General features: G+C 37.1%; 1 protein-coding gene across 1 annotated transcript in view; it reads right to left on the bottom strand.

Moving 5' to 3' along the window:
• LOC132159554 (uncharacterized) overlaps positions 1 to 10,674 on the bottom strand; it is a 1,375,546-nt gene that overhangs the window by 699,391 nt on the left and 665,481 nt on the right. The window lies entirely within an intron of this gene.

Genomic DNA, 10,674 nt, shown 5'->3' with positions numbered 1-10,674 from the left:
TATCACGCTTGGCCACACAACATTTTTTAATACTAACTTAAAAAAAATAAGATTATATTTTGTGCAGTGTTATATATGATTAACAAATGGCATTCCTTCGCTGCTTTACTTTAACAATTATTATTGGCACTAAAAAGTGGCCCTGGACTTTCTGGCACAGAGTCAGGGGCGTAGCAAGCTTTTCAAAAGTGCGGGGGACGGATGTGGTTTGTTTATAAACAATAAAAACGATTAATACAGTGACAGAGGAGTACAAAATGCAGGGCTTAAAGTTCTCCGGCACTGTGCCGGATTTCCGGCTTGCAGCGTTTGGCTGGGGGAAAAAAAATAATCAAATTTTTTTATAAATAATGTAACAATTTACTGTTTTTAAACATTAAAATAATATACACTTTTCTTTCATAGTTCTTCAACAGGTATGCAAATAATGTCACCATTTCTCACTTTTTTCTCCTCAACAGGTAACGTTACAATCAAACACAACAGGTATCCACGAAAGTATTCAGCTAATCAACAAACAATGCTCAAAATATCAAAATCAGTTGCACTGGCAATGAACCCATAAATACACTGCTTAACAATGCCAGTTTGTCCGCCCTCCTCGTCAATTCCCTTCTTCATCACAGTTATGTTATACATCGCATGCCACATAACGTTACATAACCGAATTTAGCTAGCTGCTGAACAATATCCCAATAATAGCAATTAGCATTAGTCTAAAAAATGAAATATAATACAGAAAACACTCGACATGTCAACAAAACGATAACAGAACATTCCCAAACACATATCAAGCTTATTTAAAAACCTCTAAAGCATAAACACTCATTCAAAGTACCTGGAAAAGGGAAGTTCCCGCCTCCTCAGCACGAGCTGACCGATACCACCCCAAGAGAGGCGGGACTTAAGGCAGAACAGCCAATCATCAGCCGGTCACACTCAAAGCCGGTGTCATGTTTGAGAGGGAGGGGGAGAGGAGGCAGCCGCAGCGAGCGCAGACACCGAGCGGCCAGAGAAACGGAGGAGCGACAAGGCGTTTGTGCAAAACTGCAGAAAACGTGCGGGTGTTGAACACTCTCACCGGGAAAACTGTGGGTGTTTTAATCCCCCATAGGTGCGACGCCCCTGCACATAGTGTCCAATGTGATGCTATCCAGTCTGCAGCACACTGCATATAACACTGGGTCCTTTTGAACTGAGCAATTGCTATAAAATATAACACACTAAATAAGTTTTCTTGTGCTAATAATTGACTGGAAAAATAATTTATCTAGTCATGCAGATCTGCACATAGAATTTTGATTTTTTTTTTTTTTTTGCTTTTTCCACACAGGGACAAATGAATGTAAATAAAGCTGAATTAAACCTAAAATCAAGTTGATGATAAAACTGTAGGCTATCAAAAAACAATCATGACAAACTGCTCTTGTATGATGGCAGAAGTTATATGGACTGTCTTCATCCCAGTTAACACAGTTACGTCGTAACTGGACCAGACCAGGGGTGCGTTTCCCGAAAGCATCGTTACCCAACTATGGTCGCAAGCTCCGTCGTTACCAACGTAGTTCAACGATTTGGTGTTTCCCGAAACCATAGTTCAAACGAACATTCGCAAATTGCATCGCAAACTTGTGTCGTTGGAACGACAGCTCTCCACCTGTGGTTAGAGGCATAGTTCGTCGTTAGTTTGCTGTGTCGACGTCGTTGATTGCGCCGCACCTGGGCTATGTTCTATTCAGAGTTATCGACCCTGTGCCCTATTCCTTTAGAATATTTCACTATCCACTTTGAGTGATTTAAAAGACTTAAAGTTGTGGTTAAAGATTATTACCTGATTCGCCGCCTTTATTTTTATTACAAATGCAGTTTGAAACTATATAGCAACGCGGACCTCGCAATTATTCTCCCTTCGAAGTGCTCTCTGAAAGCATCAATCTTGCCTATTCGAACACAGCCGCATCGTTTCGTTTGTGCGAAGAAACGGTGAGTTTGTCGAGTGAGTTACCTTTGTAAAAACATTCCAAAAGACATATTTGTCATATAACAATATTGGTAAAACAGTGTGTTAGAGGTTTTCACTTATATAAAATGTTAACACTCAAATCAAAGTAATTTTATAGTAAATGAATTTACCAAAATAAAGTAACAAAAATTTATAAATATGTGAGAGATTTTGTTTTTACAGAATTATAAAATAGAATACTCTCTAGAAATGTGTTTGTGTATGTACGTGTATATATATATATATATATATATATATATATATAGAGAGAGAGAGAGAGAGAGAGAGAGAGAGAGAGAGAGAGACAGACAGACACACAGTATAGACACTGTTTGCAAAATTATTTTTGTGCGTGTTTTTAAGTGTTCATTTAATGCATATCAGCAAATATTTAACAGATGTTATGTCAGATTAAATAAATGGTTTAAACTGCAGTGGTGGCTGGATGCTGCACAGGTGACAGGAGGTATGGGTGAAGAAGATATCCTCTTTCTCCCAGCAGCCAGCTATCACCAAAGCCATGCATCCTCTTCAGCCACCTGCAAACTGCAGAAGTCGCCCACACAAAAGAGTCATGTGTGCTTCCATCACCCATCCATCAGGCCATCACCCACCACCTCCAGAAATTTCCAACAGCATAATAATGGAGTGTAGTTAACAACTGAATTTAAAGCAGTGTTTCTTCTTATTGCCCTCTGGAGATATGAAGCCTGAGGTTAGAGGACCAGGCAGGAGGGGGGCTGATGTTGAAGGGCCAGACTGGAGAGGGCCTGATGTTGGAGGCCTGAACTTTGAAGGCAAAGGCCTGGTTGATACACATGTATACCTCCAAGGATCCTTCCATTGCAACAGGCCCCAGGATGGCCAACACTTTCTCTTCCTCTGAGGGAGAGGAGGAACTGTATTGATACCCCATCAGTCTTGTTTGCTTCCCTCTTACGTGCCGTTTTTAACTCCGTGTGTGTATATAATGTATTGCAGAACAAATGAATGATTCGTTATTACTCAACTTCTATGTAACATCATTTCAAAAGCGTAATTCGAGTCGAAGAAAAGATAAAATAAAACCAAAGTACTGAAGGTGGCGGTATGTGCTCATGTCTCCCGTCTGCCATTAGATCGAAGAAGAAGAAGAACGACGGCTCAAACCAGCGTAGTTTGAACGATGGATCTGCGACACAGGTACTATGGTTTCAGGAAACAGTAGTGACTAGCTAGTTGATTTCTTTAAAGATACATCATACTATGGTAGTTAAACCAGCGAGTTGCATCGTTGTACGGGAAACGCACCCCAGATTCGTCGCAGCGACGTCCCAAATAACGTTCCAGCGACGTAACTTTGTGATTCCCATATACGTCGTGGCGACGTTATAGTGGAACGTCGCTGGAACGTGATGAGTACGTCCCAGCGACCAAACTGGCACGTTATGATGACGTTCCTATAAAGTACCATATTGGTCGCAGCGACGTAACATATAACGTTCCTGTGACGTAACTTTGTGATTCCCATATCCGTCGTGGCGACGTTACAGTGGAACGTCGCTGGAACATGATGAGTACGTCCTAACGACCAAACTGGCACGTTATGAGAACGTTACTATAAAGTACCATATTGGTCGTAGCGACATACCAAATAACGTTCCAGTGAAGTAACTTTGTGATTCCCATATCCGTCGTGGGGACGTTATAGTGGAACGTCGCTGGGACGTGATGAGTATGTCCTAACGACCAAACTGGCACGTTATGAGGACGTGACATTACCGGATCATATTGGTCGCAGCAACGTATTTTCACCTCACCATTACCTTGAAATACATAAAGAACTAATAAACTCAATCCATCTCTGGTGCAAAAAAATAAACCTTATGAAATCGAATTGTAATCTAATTATAGGGGATTCATAGTAAATACATCAATTACATACATGAAATGCAAACCAATACAAAAACATTACATTCTAGTATAAAAAAAAACACTGCATTCATTCACAAATCAACATTTATTCAGCACTACGTTCTACAAATACTAAGCCAAAACATTTTGAACATTGCACCTGTTCTTTAACCATGCAAAGTATTTCTAAGTCATGAGCACAGAAAACTGAACACATCAATTCACAGATTACACAATATAAACAATAGAAAATGTTTGTCTTATTAAGGATGGGGATAGTTAATGACGTTATCAGTGAAAATTATATATAATTATCAGTACACTTATTGATACAACTCTACATAATTTGGTGCAACAAAAAAATACATGATAAATAGATATGAAACAATTCAGCAGATACTGCAGTGAGCGTCGTATATGAGGCTCCTGGTATAAATGTCTGGTGGTGATGTGCTTTAATTACACGGCATGCAGGAAAAAATATAGGCTAATTCATGCGCACGATTTTCTATTTCATTTCTTCGATTTGCTAAATCATGTACACTATTTATACATCAAGAGCACGAATTAGTAAATTGTGCATACGATTAAGCAAATCAATGAAATGTAAAAGTAATCGTGCACGTTTTAGTACATCGAGGGAACGAATTAGTAAATCATGGACATAATTTTTTTTTATTTTTCTTGCATTTCATGATCAGGGCTCTGTGCTCACTATCAGAGGATAAACCTAAACAATATAGCAGTTACCAAAGATTTCTAGCATCTTTCCTGTATTATTTGAGCGTATTGACTTTCTCAGAAGAATCTGTGATCTCTGATTACTGACTGTGGAGAAGACTCTTTCAGACAGTGCTGAGAAGGCAGAGTTAGGTGCTGGACAGCCGATAGAGAAGAGGAAGAGTGTGTTTCTTACCCTAGCAGCAGAAAACAGGCTCTTCTGAGGGAAGGACACGAGGCTTGATGCAGTGTTTTGCTGTAATAACAATGCTTCTTCTCAGCACCTGATGTTCTTCAGAAAAGAGTTCAGACACTCAGATTTCTTGCAAACTGGAATCTTTTAATAACATTTAGCATATTATTGTAGTCATGTTCATTGTTTTTATTATAACACATGGAAAGTTTATGAGAAAATTGTTAAATGTGTTCTTCCTCCTCTTCTCCATCCTGGGCCTGCACTGTCAACATCCTTCTCTGGCAGCTGAAAGGTAGAATCATCTTGTTAATGTTGCTCATGTATGTTCACAACCAGTCAAAATCTGGAATCTTTTCTTTATGGTTTTCAAGACAAGTCTCTTCTGCTCACCAAGGCTAAATTAATTTAATCAAAATTACAAAAGAAAAAAAATATTGTAAAAAGAAATAACAGTTTTCATACTCTTTTTCGAATATACTTTAAAATTTATTTATTGAAATAATTATGAGGCAAAGCTGAATTTTTCAGTAACTTTACTCAAAAGGGTAAAAACTTTTTGATCAAAGTGTACATCTGCTCATGACGTACATGATGTGAATCACATCTGCAGTTAGCTTACAACGGTCATTAGGTCCACTGAACTCTACTGGTAACAATGGAACTTGTAACCAATATTTTGTTTTGGGAAACGCTCCCCATAATAGAAATGATTAAAAGAAAAATGAAAAGAAAAGAGTCAAATTTTTTCTTCATGATTATTTTATAAACACAAAGTTCAAAACATTGAAAAAAAAGGTAATCTTTTGTAAAATTACAAAAGTCTTCTCTACCACTGGTATTCAATTTTATGCATTCTTGCTATATAGCTGTGCATTATAGAAATAAACTATACTTTTAAAACGTTTGACCATTGTGTACATTGCTACATTTAAATGAAAACTCAACTTGTAATAAACAATGCACACATTCTCACAGAACTTACATTCTGGTGATTACTTCCTTCCCTCACTGCTGTCAGTTCCCTTCAGTCATTCCCAGACCTCCTTGTTTTTAATCTTCCCCTCAAATCTACAGAAACAAACAATTTTATAGACAATTTGGATAAGTCACGAATTGCAATAGATATATAACTATAATCACAATACTCAATTATATATATAATTATAAATATACATTGAATCGGCACACAAGTATCGGGATAGTATTGAATTGGCAGATTAGCGTATCATCCCAGCCCTAGTTACTACAGTCAAAACAATGAAACTCTCTTCAAGAGCGCACAATAACTAAGATTTAAAACTGTTAAAAGAAAATGCTCAAAATATTGCACACATATAATACACAACATCAATATCTCTTCCCTTGGCATTTTGAACATTTCTATGAGTAATGCTACACGCTGTGACTCTGTGTTGCTTCAAGTGCATCATTCTGCGCACTGGTTGTGTATAAGCACTGTGCACTTTATAAGAGCCATACCCTTTCGTATTATAATACATTAGCACAATGAAAGATTATTAAGTCTTTCTTGTTCTGTCCCATCTACCACATGTTGCTGCCTTCATTACTGTGCTATACATTTAAAAGAAATGTATTTTACACACACACACACACACACACACACACACACATATATATATACCTATATACACACATATATATATATATATATATATACGGGCTCAAAAACCTGCCTGGAACGCAGCATTAGACCACCTCTGAGACTGCTTTTGAGCTAGTTAACGAAACAGAGCATTTATTTATTAAATTGAAAAAACCTACAAAAATACAAAACACTACTCCTCTTTGATGGCATTTAACGTTATATCAGTTAAAATCTATGAATAAAAGTAGATTTATAGCGCTTACCTTTCCTCCGTACGGTGCCCGTAAGGTGACTTGGTCGGTTTACTTAGTTTTGTCGTGGCCACAACATAATAACTCATGGGAACGTGATAATATGTAGTGGCCACGAGATATTAATTTGTGGGAACGTCATATTAACTCGTGGGAACGTCATATTATGTCGTGGCCACAGATAATTTTGTCGAGGTAACGACATCCTTATTTCGTGGCCTCGAGATGTTATGTTGAGGGAATGACATATTTTTCTCGTGGCCACGACTTCTTATGTTGAGGGAACGACATCCGGTTCTCGTGGCCACGAGTTTTGTTTTAAAGGAATTTACATGTGTTTTGTATTGCATTGGATGGGCTCTTCGTTTCATAATAACTCACTGTATTTCACAAATTTCTTTATCTGCTTTTTGCACAAGTTACATTGGAACATTGTTGAAGGTTTACGTGACTTCCATGGATCAGCACTATCTTTTGACATTTTTAAGGGAACGCAACATCGAAGAGGCAAACATAGCCAGAATTGAACAAGACAAGGTAAATAGTCATTTTTTGTTTTATAAACATGTGCAGGGCTTGAAAGCCACTCTCATTTGTCATATCAAAGTCCTTAAATTGTATTAGAAATTTCAGTCGTAATAAGACAATGTGATAAAATATGGCTTTTATCAGTCACATTAAATCATTAGGCTTATCAATAAAATACATATTTCCACTGCAGAGGAAACAGAAACAGCTGAAGTGCCATTTAGTTGCATTTGCAGAGACAATATAAGCTGAAATATAGCATGAATGCATGCATTACATAATAACAACTGCACGTTATAGGATGTTTTAAATGTTTTCGTTAAAAAAACAATGATACTTTTAAAACTAAAATGAACTGCCAGTAGGTGGTGCCATATGACTGTCTTAATGAGTCATTCACCTGATTCGTTCAAATGGCTGATTCATTCAGTAAAAAGCTCGGTAATGCCAAACTGATCTTTTGGTGGGGGCTGTTAATATGTAAATCTGTTCAGTCATGCTGAGTCTCCTATGTACTTTTTTATGATTTCCGATGGGCAACCGTACATTGCATGGATTCTTTGCGTAACTTAAACACTCTTTAAACTGAAAAGATGTTCAGAAGATGCGTTTTCAAGTTGCTTTTGTGTGAATTGCATTTTTAAATGTAAATTTTAATGATATTCTGAAATTAGCAAAATCAAATAAATAATTTAAAGGAATCTGAACAACACCACATTAAATTAAATTGGATTAGGCCTACTTTGAGTTGTTTGTTTGCATCAAGGTCACATGCAAGCATGGAGAAGAGTAAATCTGTATTATTACTATTTTCATAAAACCAGCTTAGAAAGAAAGTAAATTATACAGGGTCTATACATTTTTTAGTACATCATGGTTTTGATATTTATTTCCCTCTTATAATTTTGAGGTTAAATAAAGCTTTTCTCTGTATGCAAAACAAAAAATCTGAGAATTGCCATTACAATGGCAAATATTAATTGACTAAATATTACATTATTGCCTGCATTATAGTCTGCATATCTGTATAACTAAAGGTGTAGTAAAATATTTTAGTGTACAAAGTTAAAGCACTCTATGTATTTTTTTTATATAATATCAGATTATAAAAATTTAATTAATTCATATTTATATAAAATTATATTTCATAATTTGTATACTGAATGTGTAGATTTAGAAAAAAATAAATTAACTTGAATTATTTCTTTCAACAGATTGATGCATCTGTAATACCCTTGATGCCAGAGACAGAGCTAGCCAAGTATATTCCTTGTTATGGAGACAGAGTGGCAACTGTGGCCTTTTGTCGAAGAAAACAGTGTTCCATCGAAAATACTGACAGGAAAAGTAACTTGTTTGAAAGATTAAGGAAACGAGTATGTACCTCAAGTGGCAAAGAAGAACATCGACAACAGATTTCAAAAAAATATGCTGGAAACACAAATGCCAAGAAGAAATCCAAGCGTGTGGAACTGGGCTGGATGAACTTCAATGCAAGAGACAATGACTTCAAACAAGTTCGGTCTGCAAAAGGTGGTGGAACCAGGCATGTCTCTATAGATGTGAATTCAACCATGAAAGATGTGCAGGAAATAGCAGAGGGTCTCTTTTTTCCAGATGGTAAATCCAGACATCTAGATCTGAAAAGTTTGGACTGTGAGATTCGAGATTTCTCCCACAGAATGATTGAATCGGAATGTACCATTGGAGATTTGTATGAAGCAAGTAAGGTTAAAATTCTCAGACTTTATCTTTTTACAAAGTGCATCAGTACACAGAAGAATACAGAAAACTCTGTCACAAATCCTGAAGCAGATGTCAAGTTGAATGAAAGTGCCCAAGATGACAACCAAGCATCTAGCAGCTTTAGCACCAATGTAAGTGAAACAATTGACCTCACATTTTCAGAGGAGTCTGAAGAGACCAATTTCATCTTACATGATCCACTTTATATTATGGCCCAGCAAATATCAGTCATGCAGAATGATGATATAATTGAGGTAGAGAACTGGGAGGACAGTTTCCAAGAACAAATGATAACACTGAGTCAGGAAAGTGATTTAACTAAAGAAAATGTGAACACATTGCAAGTACGGAGCCCAGGGACATTCAACTCCAGTTCCACATCACAAAATTTAGAGGAACAACTGATGTGGAAGAGACACCATTTGAGGAATCATTTGATAATGAAGTCACAATTGGAGGAGGTTCACTTCAGTTTGGAAGCTTGGATGATACAGTTCCAATTGAGATACCAAAGACTATTATTTTGGTGCGAAGAGGACAAGTTCTGGGTGATCTGATGCAAGCTTTCAATGACCCAGCAATGATGGACAAAGAGATCAGTATTCGAATGAAACTACCTAATGGGCAGATTGAACAAGGCATTGGATCGGGTGTTTTTCGTGACTGCTTGACAGAATTCTGGGATGAATTTTATTCCAGATGTACTTTGGGTGCAGATGTCAAGGTCCCATTCCTTAGACATGAATTTCAGAGCGATGAATGGAAAGCTATTGCAAGAGTATTGGTCAAAGGATGGGAAGAAGTCAAGTACTTTCCTATTCGTCTTTCCCTGCCATTTCTTGAAGAAGCTTTATATGGTACCACATATAGTAGTGTCTTAGATTCGTTTATGCACTACATAGCAAAACATGAGCGTGATGTCATTGAAGAGGCAATGGCAAACTTCAACTCAGCTGATCATGAGTCACTTCTTGATGTTCTTGATTCCAATGATTGTCACCAGAGGCCTACTGAAGAAAATCTACCTCAACTTTTGGAACAGTTAGGCCATAAAGCTCTCATCCAAACCCCTATGTTTGTGATTGAATCCTGGAGACCTGTTCTTAAAGATTTTGCTAGTACTTTGTCACCACAAAAGCTAGCAAACATTATTCAAGAGCAAAAACCAACACCCAAGCGTGTAAGGGATATCCTCGTTTTTCCTGAAGTCATGACAGCCCAGCAGTGCTGTGTATCAAGATTCCTGAAAAGGTACATTATGGAATTGGATGACAACACCTTAAAAAACTTCTTGCGCTTCTGCACAGGGGCTGATTTGCTCTTTGGGAAACAAATCATGGTGAATTTCATTGAAACAAGTGACTTCCAGTGTCGCCCACAATCTCACACATGTGGTTGCTCTCTGATGTTGCCTTTAAACTACCAGAACTACCCAGACCTCCGCAGTGACTTCAGTGCTGTTCTTAACAGTTCAGTTTGGGTGATGGATGTTATATAAATTTAGTACTGGTGAGTAACTGAAATAAATAACAGTACATATTTTCATAGACAAATGCAGGAAATTTATCAGATTTCCACACTGTTATACAAAGCTGATGAACTTATAAATATATTTAGTTACATGATGTTTATGAAGCATTGTTTCTGTTTGTTCAGTAATATAAACAAAAAGTGCACATATTTATTTGTACATCTGTCTATTTATATTTGTGTTTCTTTGTTAATTTTACCT

This window comes from Carassius carassius, chromosome 16 (genome assembly GCF_963082965.1).
Source record: "Carassius carassius chromosome 16, fCarCar2.1, whole genome shotgun sequence".
NCBI lineage: Eukaryota > Metazoa > Chordata > Actinopteri > Cypriniformes > Cyprinidae > Carassius > Carassius carassius.
This window is presented reverse-complemented; position numbering and strand designations above follow the sequence as displayed.